This window comes from Dipodomys merriami, unplaced genomic scaffold (assembly GCF_024711535.1).
Source record: "Dipodomys merriami isolate MVZ:Mamm:240054 unplaced genomic scaffold, mDipMer1.0.p SCAF_62, whole genome shotgun sequence".
NCBI lineage: Eukaryota > Metazoa > Chordata > Mammalia > Rodentia > Heteromyidae > Dipodomys > Dipodomys merriami.
The window spans coordinates 2,222,371-2,244,218 of record NW_027206202.1 but is presented as its reverse complement, the minus strand read 5'-3'; the positions used below and the strand labels follow the sequence as shown (position 1 = coordinate 2,244,218).

At 55.3% G+C, this 21,848-nt stretch overlaps 1 protein-coding gene across 1 annotated transcript in view; it reads left to right on the top strand.

Annotated features, from left to right (window-relative positions):
* The first annotated feature begins 1,420 nt into the window (after positions 1–1,420).
* The window catches only part of Sbk1 (SH3 domain binding kinase 1), a 40,708-nt gene continuing 20,280 nt past the window's right edge, over positions 1,421–21,848 (top strand). The window contains exon 1 of the mRNA XM_070004274.1: positions 1,421–2,136. The gene's annotated coding sequence lies outside the window, so the exon portion shown is untranslated. The remainder of the gene's footprint in view (positions 2,137–21,848) is intronic.

Genomic DNA, 21,848 nt, shown 5'->3' with positions numbered 1-21,848 from the left:
TTCAGCTCCAGGCGAGTGCTCTACCACTTGAGCCACAGCGCCACTTCGGTTTTCTGGTGGTTCATTGGAGATAAGAGTCTCACAGACTTTCCTGCCCCAGATGGCTTTGAACCATGATCCTCAGATCTCAGCCTCTTTTTTTTTTTTTTTGGTCGGTCGTGGGACTTGAACTCTGGGCCTGGGCGCTGTCCCTCAGCTCTTCAGTTCAAGGCGAGCGCTCTACCACTTGAGCTACAGCGCCACTTCCGGTTTTCTGGTGGTTTATTGGAGATAGGAATCTCACGGTCTCTCCTGCCCGGGCTGGCTTTGAACCACGATCCTCAGATCTCAGCCTCCTGAGTAGCTAGGATTACAGGCGTGAGATGCCTCAGCCTGACCCAAGTTCCCTCTTTCAGCCAGGCGGGCCCCTCTGGAACCAATGCCCACTAGATCACAACTTGGCTGCTGTCTTATCTTTTGCCCAGACTTACTGGGCATCGTCCATCCCTCTTCCGCCTTTGAATCTCTGCTCTCCCTGATCCTGATGCCACACCTCTTGAGCTTTCTCAAAGACTCTAATCTCGCTTCAAAGCCCAGCTTTCAGACCTCTGCAGCCCTCCCTCTCCCAAACCCAGCCAGGTCTGACCTCTGGGTTTCTCACCTGCTGATCCCTCTTTCTATTTTCCCGCCACACCTGCTGCCTAGATCCTGCTTCTCCTCACCTCCTTCCCCGAATATCTTCACTCCTTGCCCATGGTCTCCTCTCGCCTCTCCCTGATTTGTTTTCCTCTGTCCTGGGGCTCCCAAAGCAGCTAGGCATGGTTGTGAATTGTGGCATAGCTGAGGAAGGCTGAAAGCCCGCGCAGAGCTGGTACTCTAGGCTGCCTGCCTTCAAAGACCCCCTTTTCTTATTTTTTCTTTCTTCCTTGTCTCTTTCTCCATCACTCAATCAGGGCACTGCTCCTGAGCTTTTGTACTTTCAAGGCTAGCACTCTACCACTTTGAGCCACAGCTCCACTTCTGGTTTTACTGGTGGTTCATTGGAGATAAAAGTCTCATGGATTTTCCCGCCCAGGTTAGCTGTGTCCTGCGATCCTCAGATCTCAGCCTCTTGAGTAGCAAGGATGACAGGCGTGACCACTAGGGCCAGGCCTACTTGGCTTCTTGAGGTGGCCAGAGACATCTTAGCCAGAGCGCAGTCTCTGTGCTGCCCAGAGATGCCCAGGCAGGAGGCGGCTGGGTTGTGGGGTGGGGTGGGGGAGACCTGTTGGGGCAATCCATGGGGGAGACACAGAACCAAGGTGCCACCCTTGCTTGGCACGCTGTGGCCTCCAGGCTCTGGCACAGAAGGAGTTAACCTCCCGGCTCCTCAGCGTGCGAGTGTGGAGCTATTAATACCCACAGCCCAGCCAGCCCAGAGCCGCCACTGGAGCGAGCGAGCCGAGCCAGAAGCAGCAATCTGTAGTCATTGCCAGCCCAGGCAGACCCCAGGGTCAGAACTAGCCTGGGAACAGCGTGGACACGGCGCCCGCCACACCTACCCCCCCATCTACCGTCACCCTCGGGTCTCAGCCTGCTCCCCTGGAGGCCGCCCATGCCACCCTAGCGGGGGAACAGCAAACTTTCTTGGTGAAGTGGGCGGAGGAGGAGGAGCAGAGCGCTGGACAGACTGATGGACAGCAAGACAGATCACCTCCAGGCCTGTCCCCCCAGTCCTACCTCCTACTGACAAGCAGCCGTGAGATCGGCCAAGGGGAGACACAGGCAAGGTGGACATCCGTCCACCTGCTGCCACCTCCCAGTCCCCCCCCCCAGCAGCAGCTGGACGCTGCTAGACCGGAGTTCCCGTGAGAGAGCCTCAGGCTCTTCCTCCACCGAGGCGACGGGCAACCGCTGCGGGAAGGCACAGGTGGCAGGTGAGCAGCAGCAGGGGCCTGAGGCCGACAGGCTGCTGACTCTGGAGCGCAATGGCTCGGGGACCCCTGCCCTGGCCAGGGATGGTGCGGCTGGGGTCTCCAGTGGTCACCCCTGCCCTGTCCTGGAGCTGCCTCCCGCCTGGCCCCTGGGCTGTGGAGCCGATGATGTTCCAGCCTTCTGCTTGGTCTGTTTCCACCGGGAGGAGGAGGAGGAGCTGCTGGAGGAGGTCCCACTGCGCAGGTCAGTGCCCAGTGCCCGGGGTGGCAGGGGTGAGGGCAGGGCACCGGCTCAGCCCTCCCTCCGGAGCCCACTTACCCATCTGTCTGTGCACTCTGCCATCTACGCCCACCTCTCTGCTGGGACTCAGATCTTGGGGTCACATAGCCATCTCCCTCTCACTCTGGTCCCCAGTGACCTTCCGCACTGGGAACCTCCCATGGCTCTTCTCACTCTATTTCCCTGTCTTTGCTCCCAGGGAAATGCTCATCATCCTTCCTTTCCCCTGGCTCCCGTTACCTAGGCCCAGCTGGGCTGCCTCCTCTTCCAGGAAGGCCTCCGGACATCCCAGGTCCACCACCCCCAAGAACACCTTCTCTTGTGTACTGCATGGGCACCTCACAGGTGCTCAGTCTTTGTTTAATTAATGTGTGTGTGTTCATGCTTGTGCGCATGTGTCTACACCCAAGAGAAATGAGAAGAGAGAGGCAAGGAAGGTGCGATCGCGGGCGAGGGTGTGTGTCATTGTGAATGTGTGTGTGGGTTTGCGGAAGTAGTTGTGAGCTCTGGGCACCTGTGTGAGGAGAGGGCTTGTGCCCGGCCTGGGAGGAGAAGCTTCACATCCCGAACATAGTTCTCTCCTTTGCTGGCTCTCGCTGTGGAGAAGCCCAGCTCTAGCCAAGTGTATTGCCCAAGCTGTGGGCACCGGCCCGGGGAGCGGTGGACAGTGTGACAGGGGTCACCTCTACTCCAGCCCGCTGCATCAGCACTGTGTTGGGGAGGGGAGACACACTAAAGCCCCTCTAGACCCCTGAAGAACAGAAAAGCGGACTGTGGGTGTCTGTAGTTTGGACCAGATTCTGCTGACTCGTGTGCTGGCCCCAGGGCCTTTGGCTTCCTGCCATCTTCCTCTGTCTCTCATCTGTGACGTAGGATGATGCTCCTGGGTCTCCCAGGTTGGTTGACATCACAGCACACTGAATGAGCACCCAAAGAGCACCAGCCTTGTGCGGTCCCATCCCGTGGACAGACACCACAGATGGGGTACACATGGGTGTTACAGGCGGCAAGATGCACGCATGCCAAAGAAATGGGGGCTGGACATTGGTGGTTCATGCCTGTAATCCTAGTTACCCAGGAGGCTGAGACTTGAGGATTGTAGTTTGACACCAGCCTGGGCAGGAAAGTCTGTGAGACTCTTATCTCCAGTTAGTCACCATCAAGAAGCCAGAAGTGGAGCTGTGGCTCAAGGGGTAGAGTAGCTAGCCTTAGGCATCAAAGAGCTCCAGGACAGTGCCCAGGCCCTGAGTTCAAGCCACAGGACTGGCACACACGCACGCACACACAAGAAACTGGATAGGGATGGTGGAGGACCATAGGGGGCTGTGTCACTGGCCTGCTGGGTGAGGGTTTGATCTACAAGCCGTGGAGCCAGCAGGCCAGCAGGAGAGCTTGAAGCAAACAGGGCAGCTTCAATGATTCAGTGAAGTTAGAAGGAGAAGCCCTTGAACTTCAAAGCAATGATCTCATCACGGTGCCATGATTCTCAGAGTGGGACTTACAATGTGGAAGGAAGGAAGGAAGAAGGAAGGAAGGAAGGAAAGGAGGAAGGAAGGAAGGAAGGAAGAGAGGGAGGGAGAGGAGGGAGGGAGGGAGGGAGGGAGGGAGGGAGGGAGGGAGGGAGGGAGGGAGGGAGGGAGGGAGGGAGGGTTATGGAGAAACAGCACTAACCTCCTTCAAGCTATTAAAACACACATTCCCAGGCACTGCCTGGAGTCTGTTTGGCCTCAGGTTTTAAAAGGGACAAAAATGTGAAATCAGTCTGGGAAGGCGTCTTAGTGGTAGAGTGCTTGTCTAACATGCATGAAGCCCTGGGTTCAATTCCTCAGAACCACATAAACAGAAAAAGCTGAAAGTGGTGCTGCGGCTCAAGTGGTAGAGTACTAGCCTTGAGCAAAAGAAGCGCAGGAACAATGCCTAGGCCCTGAGTTCAAGCCCCAGGACTGGCAGGGGAAAAAAAAAAAGTGAAATGAGTGCCCTTATGTCTCTCCCATTCATGAAGGACTCAAGCAAGCCAGCATTTGGGAAAGCCCAAAATGCCGTAGAGCCTAATGTGAATGAGATCTTGCCCCTTTTGGTCTTCCTCCCTCCACCTCCCATCTCCAGCTTTGGGGACCCTTCTATTAAGGCCCCTGGGACTCCTGTCTGAGGGGATGGTGGTCTGCATTGGCAGAAGCTGATCTCCAGCCTAGCTGGTGTGCACTGGCCCTTTAAGGCCTAGGGAGGGGCAAAGCCAGACTGGGCAGAGACAGTGACCGCAGGTGCCAGGTGGTAAGGCTAAAAATACTGAATGATGCGGCTGGCCAGGCTGCGGGGAATCAGGCAGCGCTGGCTGAGGCGGGAGAGAAGGCTCGCTCGTGGGTTTCTGCTGCTGAGAGGCTTAGGCGGGGGGCTGAGGGAGGTTGGGGGGGGACTGAGTAGAGTCTGTGGCTATGCTCAAAGATCCCTACCTAGCTCTTCCCTCCCTTCCCCAGCCCTGGCGTTCTCTAGATAAACACCCGGCCATCCAGCTACCACCTTTAGGAGCCCCCGAGACCAGCTGATTCTGTCACACCCTGGGGACTTTGGGGAAGTCGTTTCTCCTCTTTGGGCCTCTGGGAAACTAGGGTTAGAAGCCAGGCACCAGTGACTCTTGCCTGTTAATCCTAGCTATTCAGGAGGCTGAGATCGGAGGATCACCATTTGAGGCCAGTCAGTGAAGCTCCCAAGATTCTTTTTTTTTTTGGTCAGCCATGGGGCTTGAACTCTGGGCCTGGGCGCTGTCTCTGAGCTCTTCAGCTCAAGGCTAGTGCTCTATCACTTGGACCATCGCGTTACTTCCTGTTTTCTGGTGGTTCATTGGAGAGAAGAGTCTCACGGATGTTCCTGTCCAGGCTGGCTTTGAACCACGATCCTCAGATCACGGCTTCCTGAGTAGCTAGGATGACAGGCGTGAGCCACCAGCGCCTGGCTTCCTGAGACTCTTATCTCCAATGAATAACCAAAAAAAAAAAAAAAGCTAGAAGTAGAACTGTGGCTCAAGTGGTAAAGAACTAGCCTTGAATGAAAAAAGCCAAGCAAGAGAGTGAGGCTCTGAGTTCAAGCTCCAGTACACACACACACACACACACACACACACACACACACACACACACACACACACACACACACACACACACACACACCATGTGGGGCAGAGTCTCTAGCAACAGAGGCAATGCATGCAAAGGCCCAGTGGCCAGTTCACCCATTTGTGGATTGAATGAGGTCTCTGGGCCTGGGTGCTGAGGCCATAGAGCCTGGGCCCCTGACACAGCCCTAGAGGGACTCACAGCCCCATGGGACCCAGCAGCTCTGGCGTGAACACGTGTCACAATGTGTTTCCATGCAGGTGTGAGCCAAGGAAACAGCAAAGCAAGCAGGACACAGCTGCCTATTTGCTGCAAATGTGTCCTCACAAATGTCACACACACACCCCCCACTACCTGCCAGCCACCCGTGCAGGGTGTGGAGATGCCCGCATGAAGGTGGGGTGAGCTGCTGTGGCCGTGAGGCTGGAATGGTGAAGGTTCCACGCAGTAGACCCTGGTGTCCAATCCTGCGAAGTCTGGAGGAAGCTGGGGGGGAGGGGGGAAGGGGGAGGGGGCCTCTGCTCTGCACAGCCTTTCAGCCATCCAGGCTCTTCTCATCTTATGGCTATGTCATCACTCAGGGCCTCCCAACTCTCCCCCCACCCCACCCCCACCATCCTCTGCCTCCAGCTGGTAGACAAAGAAGAAAGAGGGGAGACCACAGTTCGCTTATGAGCCAAAGCTAGAAATTACCATTGGTCAGAACAGCTGGCTGCTGTTGCATGGGAAGCTGGGAAATGTAGTCCAGTGTGAGAGCCTCCTGGGGCTGTTGTGAAAATAAGACGCCTGTGAACATGCACCTGGCCTGTAATACATTCCCTTGAGTTCTGGAAACGGTTGCCTATAATTCCAGCTACTCAGGAACCTGAGATCTGAGGATTGTGGTTCGAAGCCAGCCCGGTCAGGAAGGTCTATGAGACACTTATCATCAGAGAAGCACCAAAAAGCCAACAATGGGTGGTGGGGGGCGGGGTGGGGGGAGATAAAGGCTCAAGTGGTAGAGCACTAGCCTTGAGCAAAAAAAGAAGAGCTAAGGGACAGCACCCCGGCCCTGAGTTGAAGCCCTAGCACCAGCACCAAAAGGAAAACAACAACAACAAAGCCACTGTAAAGACAGCACTTGGCGTATATAAACAGGAATTTCGGCACTCAGTAGGGGAAGGCATCCAGGCCAAGAGGACAGAAAGGGCAGGGCAGAGGCCAGCTACAGGTTAGCGAGTGGGGAAAATAGTAGATGCATGCAGCCAGGCCAGAGAGCAGGCTAAGGACATTGACAAGGGGGGAGGCGGGAATTGCCCGGATCACTTAGGCCTGGACTTGTAGGCTAAGGAGAATGGATTTTGTTCTAGGTGAGGTTGGGAAGCCTTTGGAAGCTCTTAAGCGGAGAAGAGGCTGATTGGCATTTTAAATCATCCCTCAGGCTGCTCCAGGGAGGATCGATGGCTGCTGGACCAGCTTGGATATAAGACACCAGTGTGGCAGTGGGGGTGGGGGTGGGGCGCAGAGCCTGGCTGGACAAGGAGCAAGAGGCCTTCGGCTGGGCTGGGACATGGCCTGGGCCTGGGAGCTTGTGCAGGAGTAGAACTTGCAAAGTTTACGTTAATGACACTAAAGAGGTGGACATTAGCCAGTTGCCAGTGGCTCACACCTGTAATCCTAGATACTTAGGAGGCTGAGATGTGAGGATCAAGGTTCAAAGCCAGCCCGGGCAGGAGAGTCTGTGAGCATTTTATCTCCAATTAACAACCAAAAAGCCCAAGTGGAGCTGCGGCTCAAGTAATAGAGCGCCAGTCAGAGCACAGAGACAGTGCCCAGGATTAGTGCGTGTGTGTGCGCACACACACGCGTGCGCACGTGCGCGCGCACACACACACACACACACACACACACACACACACACGGGGAGACTAGTAGCTCAAACCTGTGATCATAGCTCTCAGGAGGCTGAAACTCAGAGGATTGAGATTCAAAGAGGATTGAGGTTCAGAGGACTGAGACTGAAAAATTATTGGTATTCCATCTCTAAAATAACAGGAAAGGGCTGGGCAGGTAGCTTAGTGGGAGAGTGCTTGCCTAGCATGCATGAAGCCCTGGGTTCGATTCCTCAGTACCACAAACACAGAAAAAGTCGGAAGTGGCGCTGTAGCTCATGTTGATAGAGCGCTAGCTTTGACAGTGCCCAGGCCCAGGCCTGGCAAAAATAATAATAATAATAATAATAATAATAATAACTGGAAACCATCCGGGCTGGAGGGCTGGAGGTGTGGTTCAAGTGGTAGAGTGCCAGCCAAGCAAGCAGAGTAAATACAAGGCTTCGAGTTCAAATCCCCAGAACTGGCAATTTTTTTTTTTTAAATGGAGGAGGGGGTGGCGAGTTACAGGAGGAATTATTCAGCTACAGAGATGCTGAACACCACAGAACCGTAAGAAGTGAGGTTTAGTGACATGGAAATGGAAAGTGACTTGGAGAAGACCAAATATAGGCTGGAGCGGTGACTTCCGGTTAAAGATGGTAGAGCGACCACACCCATCTACCTCACTGTGTCTTCAAGCCCTATGAAAAGGATGGGGGTGGCCAGGTATGATGCCTCACCTCTGTAATACCAGCTGAGCAGGGGGCAGAGATAGGAGAATAGTGTTCTGTGACTGAGCTCAGGCAAAAGCTTGAGATTCCCGACTTGAAAAATAACCGAAACAAAAAAGTTTGCGAAGACGGAGCTCCTCAAGTGGTAGAGAACCTGCCTAGCAAGCCTGAGGACTTGAGTTCAAATCCTACCACTGCCTGTTAGGATCCATCACAACCATCTGAGGGGACCACACGGAGGCAGGCGGGCACAGGAGAAAGATTATTATAAGGTATATTAGAGAAGCCCTATCTCCCCAGGGAGAGGACGCATATGGCATCTGCCCCGATCTAGGTGGGTAAGAGCTCTGGGGCTAGTCAAGTGCGCAGGTGGATCTGGGTAGGAGAGAGGCAGAGGCCAGCTGTATGGCGGGAACTCAGGGCAGGGAGGAGTTCTTGTCTGGGTGGTGCTGAGGATCAAGGTGAGGAGGATGCTAGCGCTGCGTGTGTGTGTGTGTGTGTGTGTGTGTGTGTGTGTGTGTGTGTGTGTGTGTTAGCTTTCTGTCACTAGAACGAGTAACAGATCATCAGTGGAAGACACCCAGGGGCAGCCTCACCCTATAACCCAACACCTGCTGTCCATTGGTCCATCCAGACTTCCATTCCTGAGGCCCCGCCCCCTGACCTCGGCCTTCCCCCAACAAAGCCACACTGAGGAATGAAAAGTTCCAATGTGTGGATTTGGAGGAGATACTTTCAGAGTACAGGGATTGAGCTCCCTTGAATAATCCAGACTAAGATCCTTGACCTCAATCGCATTGAGGTAAAATGTTTTCAGGGGGAATTATTTAAGGGATTATGACAGGGACATTTTTTTGTTTTGGGGGGTGCGGGCAGGTCTGATTGTGCGTATGACAGCCTCACACACCAATCACAGGAGATGTGGTTGTCCAAGAGTATCTTGGAAGCTGGAAAGTTCGGATTTAACAGCGCGCGCGGAAACTGTCCCTTGGGTGAATGCTAACGTGAGAGAGGACAAGGCGGGGGACGCCACAGTGTACCCCACAAATCCCCCAAGGCGCCGCTGTATTGCTGGGAAGCAGGGTTAAACTGGCACTGAAAACAGGAAGATTGATTTAAGAAGGGCTTTAATCCTGAAATGCCTTTCCCATGCCACACCGATGGCCAAGCCCCGCCCGCCCGCCCCCAGGACTGGACGCCCAGCCAGAGAGGACTAAACAGCAGAGGGTCAGGGCTGGAGTGTGGGGGTCCCTGGCATTAATGAAGAGGGGGCACTGTGTATTCACCTGAGGAATTATGTAAGTGCTCCATTCAAAGTGTCCCCATCCCCACGACTGTACCCCAGGACCCCAGGTATCTTACTCTCCTGGGACCCCAGAAAAGTAACACGGGGTGTCAAGTCTCCGCAAGTCCCAGGAGACGCCTCTGGGGTTGGCTGCTTCCATCTCTGAATACTGCAACGAGGAGTATCTGGCTACCACTTTCTACGTCCTCTTTGCTCTTCGTTTTTCCTGCCCTGTGTAGTTGCTGCCCTTGCAATTGTCTTCTTTTCCATCACTTTTGGGAGGTTGTGATGGAAACCAAAGCTTCTGGCTTTTTGATGGCTAATTGGAGATAAGAGTCTCATGGACTTTCCCTGCCCAGGCTGGCTTTGTACTGCCATCCTCTGATTTCAGCCTCCTGAGTAACTAAGATGACAGGCGTGAGCCCCAGTAGATTATACTGTACACTATGGCTTGGGGACTGCGGTGTAGAAGGATCAGTGCCTGGGGCCACACTCAGCCAAGGAATCCGACCAGGTTCAGGGGCTGCAGGTGGGCCAGCTGGGGAGGGCAGCTTGGGCTTTCCCGCGCGGTCCCTTGGCGCGCCCTGCAGTGCGACGTGGCGGCCACCAGAGGGCGCGCTGCGCTCACGCAGGCTGGCTCGGGCTCCGCCTTCTCTTCTTGTTCTGAAGTTCAAAGTGGAAGGTTTGCAACCACATGCTCTTGGTTCCTAACGAAGGCTGGCAACTTCTGGGTCGTGTGGCAGCCAGGGGTGGGGGGATGGAGGGGTAGAAGCAGAAGGATGGCAAGTTCGAGATCAGCCTGGGCTGCATAGTGAGACTCTTGTCAAAATCCTTCTAAGATGATTAAAGGCACCCACCCTGGGCATTGCCTGGTGGTGTGGGAAGAGGCTTGGCCACCACCTCTGTCCCCCTCTGCTCCTTCTGCAGCCCCTCTGCCTGGCCCTGGCAGCCCTGAAAGAGACCCTGAGCAGACCCCAAGAGATGGCCACCAGATAACATGCACCTGGTAAGACCCAGAGACCCAGGGCATGGAGGTTATGCAGGTCCCACAGGAGGGTGACCTGTATGGATGAGTGTGCATGCCAGCCCTGGAGCTTGAACTCAGGGCCTGGGCCTGTCCCTGAGCTGTATCGCTCAAGGCTGGCACGCTATCACTTGAGCCACATCTCACAGACTTTCCTGCTTGGGCTGGCTTTGAACCTCAATCCTCAGATCTCAACCTCCTGAGTAGACAGGATGACAGGCATGAGCCACCAGTGTCTTCCTGTGCTTTATTCTTTCCCTTCGCAGCCATCCCTGGAATGTACCATGTCTTGCTTGTCCCCCCTCTCTGCTCAGAGTCTCCATGAGGACAGTGAATTTTCTCTGCTTGGTTTATTGCACACAATGGGATGGGGGGGATCCTCAATATTTAGGGGCCAGGGTATAGCTCAATTATGCTCCTAGAAGAGGTTAAATGTTTTGTTTATTGGAATAGTTGGTGTGATTTTTTTTTCAGTACTGGGGTTTGAACTCGGGGCCTCACACTTGCTAGGCAAGACACTCTACCATTTAACCACACTCCCCTTAAACCCCCCTTTCTTTGCTTTAGTCTTGTTTTTGTTTTGGTAGTGCCAAATGCTTGTTGCCCAGGGTCAACCTCAAATCATGGTCCTCTTACTTATGGCCTCCCTTGTAGCTGGGCTAAGAAGCTTACCATCACACACCTGGCTTTTCAGTTGAGATGGAGTCTCTTCCTAATGCTTTGTTTGGCATGGCCTTTGAATTGTGCTATCCTCCCAAACTTTGCCTTCCAAGGAGCTGTGATTACAGGCATGTATAACTACACCCATTCTGTTCTTGTGGTCTGTGACTCCCCCCCCCCCCAGGATGAGAGAGAGTAAAGATGAGTAAGAGAAAGTCCTTGGGACAGCTTGAAAAAGCTCTGGGGACAGCCGGTGGCCTTTGAAGTGACTGGAACTAGGCCTAAGAGAAAGTATGCCCTCGCTTGCCTTGTGGCCCTGGGCTCCAAGTCTGGGGTGTAGGCAGCAGGCTGCCAGAGCCAGAGTCCGCCCCTGTCTTCCTTGCTGGGCGATGGTTGTCACATCTGTGGGCTGTCCCAGAGCCTGCAGGTCCCCTTCCCACAGCGACAGTACAGGTGGGTGGGTGTCTTTGCATACTGAAGCCAGCAACAACTGCACCTGCTCCCTTATGGGGCTTGTTAGAATCGTTCTGAAGGAGCCCAGGGTCAAGACTCCATTTCTAGCCAGGCACTGGTGGCTCACGCCTGTAATCCTAGCTCCTCAGGAGGCTGAGATCTGAGGATCGCGGTTCAAAACCAGCTCCGGGCAAGAAAGTCTGTGAGACTCTTAGGGCCAATTAACTACCCAAAAAGTCAGAAGTGGAGCTGTGGCTCAAGTGATAGAGCACTAGCTTTGAGAAAAAAAAAAAAAAAAACAACTCTTGGACAGCACCCAGGCCCTGAGTTCAAGCCCCAGGACTGACATCAAAAAAAGAAAGAAAGGACTCCGTTCTACACTCATCCCCTCAAATGCTCAAAGGGCTCAGAGCTCTGCCCTCTAAGGGGCGGGTGAGGGGGCCCCCTGGTGGCCAAAGGCCCAGGAGCCTCGGTGGTGGCTTCAGAGTCCAGTGCCAGCTGCAGACTGTGCCGATGGCCAGACAGATGCTGGTGCTGGGGGTACACGGGAAGCGCGTGGCTTCTGCTCCCCTCCCTCCATCCTGGCTGAACCGCCCCCCCCATCTCTCCACAGCCAGTGCGATTCAAGCCATTCTCGGGCAGAGACTAAATTAGCTGAGTGTGTTCCCTCCCACGAGGGGAGGCTTCTCCTCCCTGACTAATTAACTCACTTAATTAGGGCTTGCAGGTCGGCTCCACCCAGCTTTCCCTTTGCCTCCTCCCCCCCTCCCCCTGCCCTGTCTGCCTCCTCCTGTGCCCCCTTCCCCCACTCAACCAAAGTGGGAATGGAGTGGGTCTAGCCTGGGCCCCTCCACCCCTAGACCTCCGCTCTGCTCCTCCCCCTTGGCCCAGCATGCCAGGGGCTGCACCAATAGGATGTCTAGAAATAGGAGGGGGAGGGGCAGGAGGGTAACCAGATCAAATAGAACAAGTAAGCGAGTAAGAGGAGCTGAGCGGCCTGCACAGGGGAAGTGGCCATGGGTTCGAGTTCCTGACAGGCATGAAGAGAACTCACACTGAAGCAGCCTTGAGAGGTAAAAGGAAGCACACGCCTGTCATCCTAGCTACTCAGAAAGCTGAGATCTGAGGATCGTGGTTCCAAGCCAGCCCGGGCAGAGAAGTCCGTGACACTCTTATCTCCCAATAACCACCAAAAAGCCAGAAGCAGAGCTGTGGCTCCAAGCAATAGAGCTCTAGCCTTGAGCAAAAGAGCTTAGGGATGGTGCCCAGGTGCTGAGTTCAAGCCCCAGAACGGGTACCAAAAACAAACAAACAAAAAGGCCTGGCATAGCCAGGCACCGGTGGCTCATGCCTGTCCCCTAGCTATTCAGGAGGCTGAGATCTGAGGATCACAGTTCAAAGCCAGCCCAGGCAGGAAAGTCTGCAACTCTTATCTCCAATGAACCATCAGAAAACTGGAAGTGGTGCTGTGGCGCAAGTGATAGAGCGCTAGCCTTGAGCTGAAGAGCTCAGGGACAGCGCCCAGGCCCAGAGTTCCAGCCCCATGACTGACAACAACAACAAAAAGGCCTGCTTGTTAGGTTCCCAGTGAGGGTGGAGGAGGGGAGGAGACAGCCAGCCTTGCTGTCTGGAGCTGTGATCTGGAGGAGGGAGGGACTGGTGGCTTGGGAGACGCCAAAGGATAATAAGCAGCCAGGAAGGACTCAGGGTGGCGTCCCTACTCCCCACTGGGAGGGGTAGAAGAGGCTGGCCTTGTTAACGCAGGTCTGCCTCTGCTTCCCTATCGGGAGTAGACCCTCACCTGCTGAAAATGCTTAGTGCATCCCTGGTACCTCACCAAAGTCTAGGGAAGAAAAGCATTTGGAAGGAGGGAGACCCAGTGGCCTTTTGCCTCCCTAGGAGCCCAAGCAAAGCAATTAGGCTGTGGAGGCAGCAGGCAGGATGCAGGCTAGACATGGAGCAGGACTTACCAGAAGTGAAGACTGAAAGGAGAAAGGTGATGTATGAGTATAGACTGGACTTGGGGAGGGGGATAGAAGGAGGGGGGGGAAACCAGTAGGCACCCACAGCTGAGGTGGGAAGACGCCAGCAGGAGACCTGAGTCCCCAGAAGGGCCTTGGCTCATGGTGCTCCTGTTTGTCCCCCCAATACCACACAGTTCCTGGCCTTTGTTTTCCCTTCCTGGTCATGGTCAGTCAGTGTTTTATATACATTGGTGTGATTAATGTAAAGTACCCCCCCCCACACACACACAATATCTGATTCATCTTCCAGAATGCCAAGACTGGGGCTATTTGTCCCAACAACCTGCATATTATGGGCAAGTGTGAGTAAATGAATGGTGAATTCATGCAAGAATGAATGCACGAAGCACACATGAATGCATGCACGCATGCATGAATGAATGCCTGAGAGCTCATTCATCTCTCCTCCCAAGGCCCCAAGAACAACCCCCAGAGACACAGGAGCTCTGACTCTGAGCATCTGAAAGTCTTTCCCTTTGCACACTGGGGGCTTTCTGAGATGCATTCGCAGGGGAGGGAAGAGCCAGCAAGGAAACAGTGATTGTGCACCGCAGGTGACAGGGAGTATAACTCCTACCGCGTTTTTCCATACTATAAACCCACATTTACAATAATACAGAGAGCTGGGGGTTGTAAGTGACGGAAACCCAAGTCTCTGACTTCAACACAAAAGGGACCTTTCTTTCCGAGTCAAGTCCAGAGACGCTTTCAGGCATGGCTCGCTCAAGAGGCTCAGAGGAGGAAAAGGCTTTCTGCCCTCCATCTCTTAGCCCTACTGCCTGCTACATTGGCTTCGCTACATTGATTCTTCTGGGTGATTGGCAACTCCAGCTTCACTCCCTCCGCCCTCTGGTGCTGTGGGGGACCCCCTCATCATCAGAACCCCTAATGAATAGTAAAGGTACATCAGAGGTTCCCAAGGGGAATCCGTGCATGCACAGAAGTTGTTCTGCGTGGACTCTGGGCTCTGCCCAGCCCACAGCATCCCAAGTGCCAGGCATTGGTGGCCAATCCTGCCAGTGACTCCAGAACTCCTCAGATATCACCAGGAGGGCCGGGGGGGGGGGGGGGCCCAGCTGCCCCGCCCCCAGCAGCTCCCACCAATCACCAGCCCTGGGTGGAGTTGCCCAATAAGAGCCTCCAGGCTGCTGCAGGGGGCCCGGGAGGGCGGGCCAGGTGGCTGTGGCCTGCAGCCGACACCCCCTTGCTGCTGTCCTCCAGTCTTGCTTCTCTATATTCTCCTACCTGGAATCACCTGCTCGATAAGCGCCTTGTTACTGGCTGGCTCCTGGTTGGGGGGGGGGGGGAACAGGGGGCGGGGAAGGAGGGTTCCAGAGAAAACCCAAACTAAACTAGGACATCATTGAAGCCAGGTCCCTGGAGAGGCATGCTAGACAGTGCCAGTCCCTGCCACGTGTCTGTGGTGATTTTGGTGACACCCCCCCCCATGAAGGAACTGCCAGCCAATCTATACCTCCCTCTGGAAGGTTCTAGAGATGCAGGGAGGGTCAAGACCTATTCAGTCCTCATTCTGAGGCTTCTCCAGGAGACAACTGCCTCTCAGCCCTGGGAGCACAGGCGTTTGGCACTGGGGGAGGGGAGGGGAGGGGGGAGGCAGAGGGAGGGGCAGCCACGTGTCCTGCCCATTCCCAGTGCTTCTCAAGGGGACAGCCAGCCCAGGCCACTCGAAGTAGCTCTTGGATATGGCTTTTAAAAACACAGACTTAGCTGGGTACCAGTGGCTCACACCTGTCATCCCAGCTACTCAGGAGGCTGAGATCTGAGGATCGAGGTTCAAAGCCAGCCCAGGCAGGAAAGTCTATGAAACTCTTATCTCTAATTATCTACCAGAAAACCGGAAGTGGCGCTGTGGCTCAAGTGGTAGAGCACCAGCCTTGGGCTGAAGAGCGCAGGGATAGTGTCCAGGCTGAGTTCAAGCCCCACAATTGACAAAAACAAAAAAACAACAACAACAAAAATAAAACAAACCCCACAGACTTAGTCGGGCACCAGTGGCTCATGCCTGTAATCCTAGCTACTCTGGAGGCTGAGATCTGAGGATCATAGTTCAAAGCCAGCCTGGGTAAGAAAGTTCAGTGGGACTCTTATCTCCAATTAGCCACCAAAACAAACAAACAAAAAAGCCAGAAGGAGCTGGGTGCTGGTAGTTCACGCCTATAATCCTAGCTGCTCAGGAGGTTGAGATCTGAGGATCACAGTTAGAAGCCAGCCCAGGCAGGAAAATCCATGAGACTCTTATCTCCAATGAACCACCAGCTTACTGCACGTGGAGCTGCAGCTTAAAGTGGTAGAGCGCTAGCCTTGAGCAAAAGAGCTCAGAGACAGCGCTTAGGTCCTGAGTTCAAGCCCCGCAACCACCACCACCAACAGCAAAGCCAGAAGGAGAGGAATGGCTCAAATGGTACAGCGGTAGCCTTGAATGAAAAAGCTAAGGGACAGCTCCCAGGCCCTGAGTTCAAGTCCTAATACTGGCACATACACAGACAGACAAACACACACACACAATATGAAGAAAATCACAGACAAGTGTGAGCCAGTGCCGATCCCCTGCTAGAATCAATGTTCACATTTTTATCATATTTGCATCCAATCATTTTGCTAAAAAAGACCAAACATGACAGATCAGAATGAATTTCCCTCACACCCCCACCTCATCCCGTTTCCTGGATTCCATCCCCAGGAACAACCGATGGATGATTTTGGAGAGCGTTCTGCAACTTGGCTCATTTCCAACCCCAAGGAACAGAGAGAGTCCCCAGCTCAAAGCCACTCCAAGCGCAGCCCCGCAGCGCTGCCACGCCCGACACTGAGAGCAAGGCTCTGTTCACACCTGCCAGCACAAAGGAACTTCCCAGCAACACTGGCCACCCGTGGTGCTGGAGTTGTATCTGCCAGGAAAAGGGGGAAACGGGGGACTGAAATCAGGCTCACTGGAACAGCATGCTTTTCCACTTCACAGCACATCTTCCAAAACCAGATTCTAAGTTCCAGTGATACCACATGGTCCTAAATCAGGCTGCCACCTTGGCTTTCTCTCTGACTCTCCTCGCATGCCGATGGACGTCCTGACTGGGCTAGTTTGCATCCTGGCTTTCTTGCTTTCATTGTACCCGTACTAGACTTCTGCCCGGGCTGGCTTTGAACCGCGATCTCAGATCTCAGTCCCCTGAGTATCTAGGATGACGGGCAGGAGCCACCGGCGCCTGGAAAGGCAGCATTGCTTAGAAACAGCTTGGAGTGGCTTACCCCTGGGTGGAAAAGATGAAGAATTATTATAGCACTGCACACAGCTGCCTTAGTTCCTGTCTTCAAAAGCACATTTGTGGGTTCGGTCCTTGGAAATGCGGGCTGAGGTAGAGTCAGAAGGATGAGTAATTTATTGGAGAAGAAACACTTGGGAAGGAGGAAAAAAAATGGGGGAGGGGAGAAGCGAAGGAGCCAAGGGGAGGCTGGGCGATACACAGATCACAGCAGAAAGAGAGAAGGAAAGTGTGTCCCCACCAAGCCCAGGGGAGTCCTGCCCCTCCAAGTCCTAGATGCGACTGACTAGGGAAAGCTAACCCAAGGGAACCCGGGATGGGTCACAGCTCCGGCCCTTGGTGAATAACATTCTCTGGAGTCAGAAGTATGGGTGTGCCGCCCCCGGGAAGGATCGAGAACAAACAACTGTAGCATCGCAAATTTCTGCCTTAGTTTCTCTCTTCAAAAGCATGTGTGGAAGCCAGGGGCTCCCCCCTGCAATCCTAGCTCCTCAGGAGGTTGAGATCTAAGGATTGAGGTTCAAAGTCAGACAGGGCAGGAAAGTCTGTGATAGCCTATCTCTAATGACACTGTGGCTGAAAAGGTAGAATGCCTGCCTCGAACTAAGGGACAATGCCCAGGCCCTGACTTTAAGCCTTAGTACTGGCATGTACACACACACACACACACACACACACACACACACACACACACACACAGCCTCCTTAAAGAGCTAAGATTACAGGTGTGAGCCACCAGCACACCTAGCCAAATTTGAGTCTTGACATTGGTAGGACAAGGAGATGTGGAAGAGGAGGGAGACACAGGGAACTGTTTTGAGAGTAACTTATTCAGAAAGTGGGAATTATGTTCTCCACAGAGAGAACTAAAAGTACAAAGGCCTAGAAGGCTGAGAAGACAGATGGTCTGTAACAGCCCAAGGTCAAGGCCAAAGAGCGGTTCTCAGATGCTAACAGCCACGAATCCCAGCATAAGAAGGGCACATTTTATCCAGCAGAAAGCTAAATCTCTTGTGGACGAACAATGCAATCCAACTTGTAATTTTTAGCGCTGACAGCACCAAGGACTTGGATTGTCGGGAAAAAAAATGGGTTTAAGTAGAAGGGAGAGAGGCAGGCTAGGAGCTAAAAAGGTATTCTCTACTGTAACCCTCTGTATAGTGTCTTTACAATTAAAAAAAAAAAAAGGTATTCTCAATCATCTGGATTGCCAACCCATAGCCTGCAGACCCTGTTTGTGCCAAAGCTCTCCATATTTCTGAATTGGGAAGTCATTTCTGAATTGGGAATTTAGTTTACACGGCTCAACGTTGGAAGATGTTATCTTCAAATTTATCATTTGCATTAGATTTCCTGATTTAGTTATTATTTATTTATTATTATTATTTTTTGGTCGGTCATGGGCCTTGAACTCTGAGCCTGAGCACTGTCCCTCAGCTCTTCAGCTCAAGGCTAGCGCTCTACCACTTGAGCTACAGCGCCACTTCTGGTTTTCTGGTGGTTTTTTGTTTGTTTGTTTGTTTGTTTTTTTGTCGGTCGTGGGGCTTGAACTCTGGGCCTGGGTGCTGTCCCTCAGCTCTTCAGCTCAAGGCGAGCACTCTACCACTTGAGCTACAGCGCCACTTCCGGTTTTCTGGTGGTTTATTGGAGATAGGAGTCTCACAGTCTCTCCTGCCCGGGCTGGCTTTGAACTGCGATCCTCAGATCTCAGCCTCCTGAGTAGCTAGGATTACAGGCGTGAGCCACCAGCGCCCGGCTTTTTTTTTTTTTGAGGTAAGAGTTTCACGGACTTTCCTGCCTGGGCTGGCTTTGAACCATGATCCTCAGATCTCAGCCTCCTGAGTAGCTAGGATTACAGGCATGAGCCACTGGCGCCCGTTAGTTATTATTTATTTTGTGTGTGAGTAAGTTTGCCATCTCTAGGTCTAAATGCTCTAGAAGCATCAGGAGTGCTTGGGAAGAGGAGGTTGAGAAGGGGCTGGTGAAAGATTAGGAAAAAGAGGGGAGATGCCTAGTGTGTTGGAAGTTTCTTCATTGATGATGATGATGATGATGATGATAATGATGATGCTAGTACTGGGGCTTGGACTCCGGCCTGGGTGCTGGCCCTCAGTTCTTTTGCTCAAGGCTAGCTCTCTACCACAGCTCCACTTCTGGCCTTTTAGTGGTTAACTGGAGATAGGAGTCTCATGGATTTTCCTGCCCAAGCTAGTTTTGAACGATGACCCTCAGATTTCAGCCTCCTGTGTAGCTAGGGTTACAGGCGCAAGCCACTGTCCCCTGCTTCTTTTTATATCTGTTTGTTTTTGGCCAGACCTAGGGCTTGAACTCAGGGCCTGGGCACTGTCCCTGAGTCTCTCTCTGTGTGCTCAAGGTTAGCACTCCACCACTTGAGCCACAGCACGACTTCTGGCTTTTCCTGTTCATGTGGTTTTGAGGAATCGAACCCAGGGCCTCATGCATGTAAGGCAAGCACTCTACCACTGAGCCACCTTCCCAGCCCTTTCATTTTTCATTTTTGAGTGTGGCCACAAGGGTGAGGGGCAGAGCAGGGCGTGCTGTTCTCTTTGTATCCATCCTCCTCTGTCCTCATCCCCCACCAATTTCTGGTTATCAAGCAAAGCTCCTTCACGCCCGGGTGGCTTTGTATATGCTGCTGTCTGTGCCAGGAATTCCCTTTCTCTTCTTCTGTTAAACCGGGTTCATCCCTTTCCCCCCGCAGAGGTGGCAAAGTCCACCTGGGCTGTGCAATGCCCCCCCCCACCGGACCCCAGCTTACAACCTCTTCTCGTAGCAAACTGGTAGTTCTCTGAGGTCTGGAAATGGTACGGACGGATGCCTGATGGGGATGGATGGACGGACGGATGGATGGATGGACAGGCAGACTGGAGGTGAAGCGGACGCCTATGGAACTGGAGAGCTGGGATGTGTCTTCCCTCCTGGAAGCAGATCCAAGTTTCGCCCTACAAAGCCCTTGGCAGACACAGTCTGGGGCAATCTGGCCTCCGAGGGCCAGGCAGCTGGACCAGGTGACCCTCTGACGCTCCCCCGAGTCCGGCCTGGCCTCGTTCCCGCCCCCCTCGGGGGCTCTGACCTAGAAAAGGCGGGGGTAGGGGTGAGGATGGAGCGGGAATCCACGGGCGCTAGGACCCCGCGCGGCCGGAAGGCGGGTGCGGGCGCCGCGCGGCCTGCGGGGCTCCGCGATCGCGAGCGCCCACCGCGCGCGCGGCTGGAGGGGGGGAGAGACGGGGCGGCCGTGCGGAGAGCGCGCGCATGCGCCCGGGGAGCGCGCCGCTCAGGCAGTGCGCGTGCGCCCGGGGCGCGCGCCGCGCGGGGCGGACAAAGGGGCGGGCGGCGGGCGCGCGCGCGCGGGCGCGGGCACGGGCAGGGGGCGGAGCCGCGGGCCCGGCGGGCAGGTGCGCGCCGGCGGGAGGGCGGAGCCGCGATGCCGCGATGGAGCGCAGCCCGGGCGGGCACCGGCGCTGGGGCCCCGGCACCGGGCGGAGCGCGAGGCGGATCCGCAGCCAGAGCCCGCGCCAGGCTGGAGCGCGGAACCGCAGGGCCGGGCTGGTCGTAGCGGCGGCGACGGAGCCCCCCAGCGGCTGAGGGGCTGTGGGCCCAGCTCCCGCCGGTGGCCAGGGACGCCGCAGGCCCCCCCCTCCACTAACCCACCGAACCCGGGAACGCGGGGAGCCCCCCCACCAACCTCATCCAGGAGCCGGCGAAGCCCCCCAGGAAAGCGGGGGGCCCCTGGACCCAGCGCACAGCGAGCTCCCGGCGGGGGCCGGCGGGGGCTTCGCGCACTCGGCAGGCAGCGACCCCCGAAGACGCCCCCCCCCGTCCCGCCGGAGCCCCCCGCGACCCCCGGCTGCGGGGCCCGCACTCGAGAGCCTGGCCATTACAACTGCACACCTCAAGACCCGAAGACCCCGCTCAGACGCCCCTGGCCCGGGGGAAGGGGGGCGTCCCAGCCCTCCCCCAACGCTGGTCTTCGGACACCCCAAATCCAGGGACCCGGGGACAGCCAGAGATCCCCCCCACACACACACTCCCTCAAAAGCAAGAACCCTCGGGCAGCCCGGAAAGCCCGGGACGCGGGCCACCGAGCCCCTCGCACCGCCCTGTGCACCCCGGTCCGTGATTGTGGTGCCCTGAGCCCCCTCGGGCCGGGCTGACGAAGATCGAGACGGCGCCCAGACCCCCTGCCGCGGCCTCCCCGCGCCCCCAGCCCAGGTAAGCCGGGCCCAGGTGTGAGGGGCGGCAGGTGAGTGGCCGCCGGGGTCCCCGGAGCCCCGCAGGTGGGGAAGGAAGTACTGGGTGCGCGCTCCCCCTCCCCAGCGTCGCCATGGAGCCCGGCTTGAAGGACGTCTCTTTGTGTCTCGCTTGGAGGAGCCGCCCCCTCCTCCTCTCCCTTCCCCCACTGGAGCCCCAAGGTTTGGGCGCAGCTCCCCCACACCCCTAACCCCCCCCCCGAAGGAGTGGTGATGGAACCCTTGTATGGTGGAGAGGGAGACCAGGGTGAGAATCCCCCTTCCCCCCGCCCAAAACTCAGTGTTGGACCCCAGTCCTATCTACACCCCCTCCTCCCAAGGCCAGGTTGAGTTCTCCAAGCGAAGTCCCTCCACCCTCCCAGGAAGGAGATTATTCAGGGGTGTCCACAGGTGAAGCGCCCGCAGTACGCGGTTCTGGTGACCACTGAGGTTTTTGGGTGTGTGCCTTTGTCTGGGAGGCAGGGAAGGGGTGTGTTAGAGAAAGCCAGCGGAAGCTCTTCTTCTCTTTGTGACTCCACTACCCACACCCAGGTCGCAGTGTGGGGGGGGGGTCTCCACCCAGACTCTACTTCTGTGCTCCCTGCAGGACAGGGAGGGGGCAAACCCTCCCCCAAAATGAGGTGGTAGTTTCTGGAAGGGGAGGAAGCCATTTCAGGGCAAAGCACTGTTCTGTACCCCTGTGTCCTAGGGACAGCAAACCCCAGCCTGTGTCCCCCCTCCCCACTTCTGACCTCCCAAACACCCAGGGACAACTTAGGGTTGGGCCAGTGTGTCCCCGAGAACCAAGGACACCTTTAGGGTCTTGCATTAGCTTTCCTAGTTGCCTCAAGGATCTTTTCTTGAGGTCTTTCGTTCCATGAGGTCCTGAAGTCCAGGTGGAAAAGCTAGGCTACCCCCAAGGGCTATTGTACCCTTGTAATCCTGAGAAGGGGCTGCTGGGATCTCCCCCCCCCACCCCGAGTTTTCTCTGAACCCGCTGCAGAC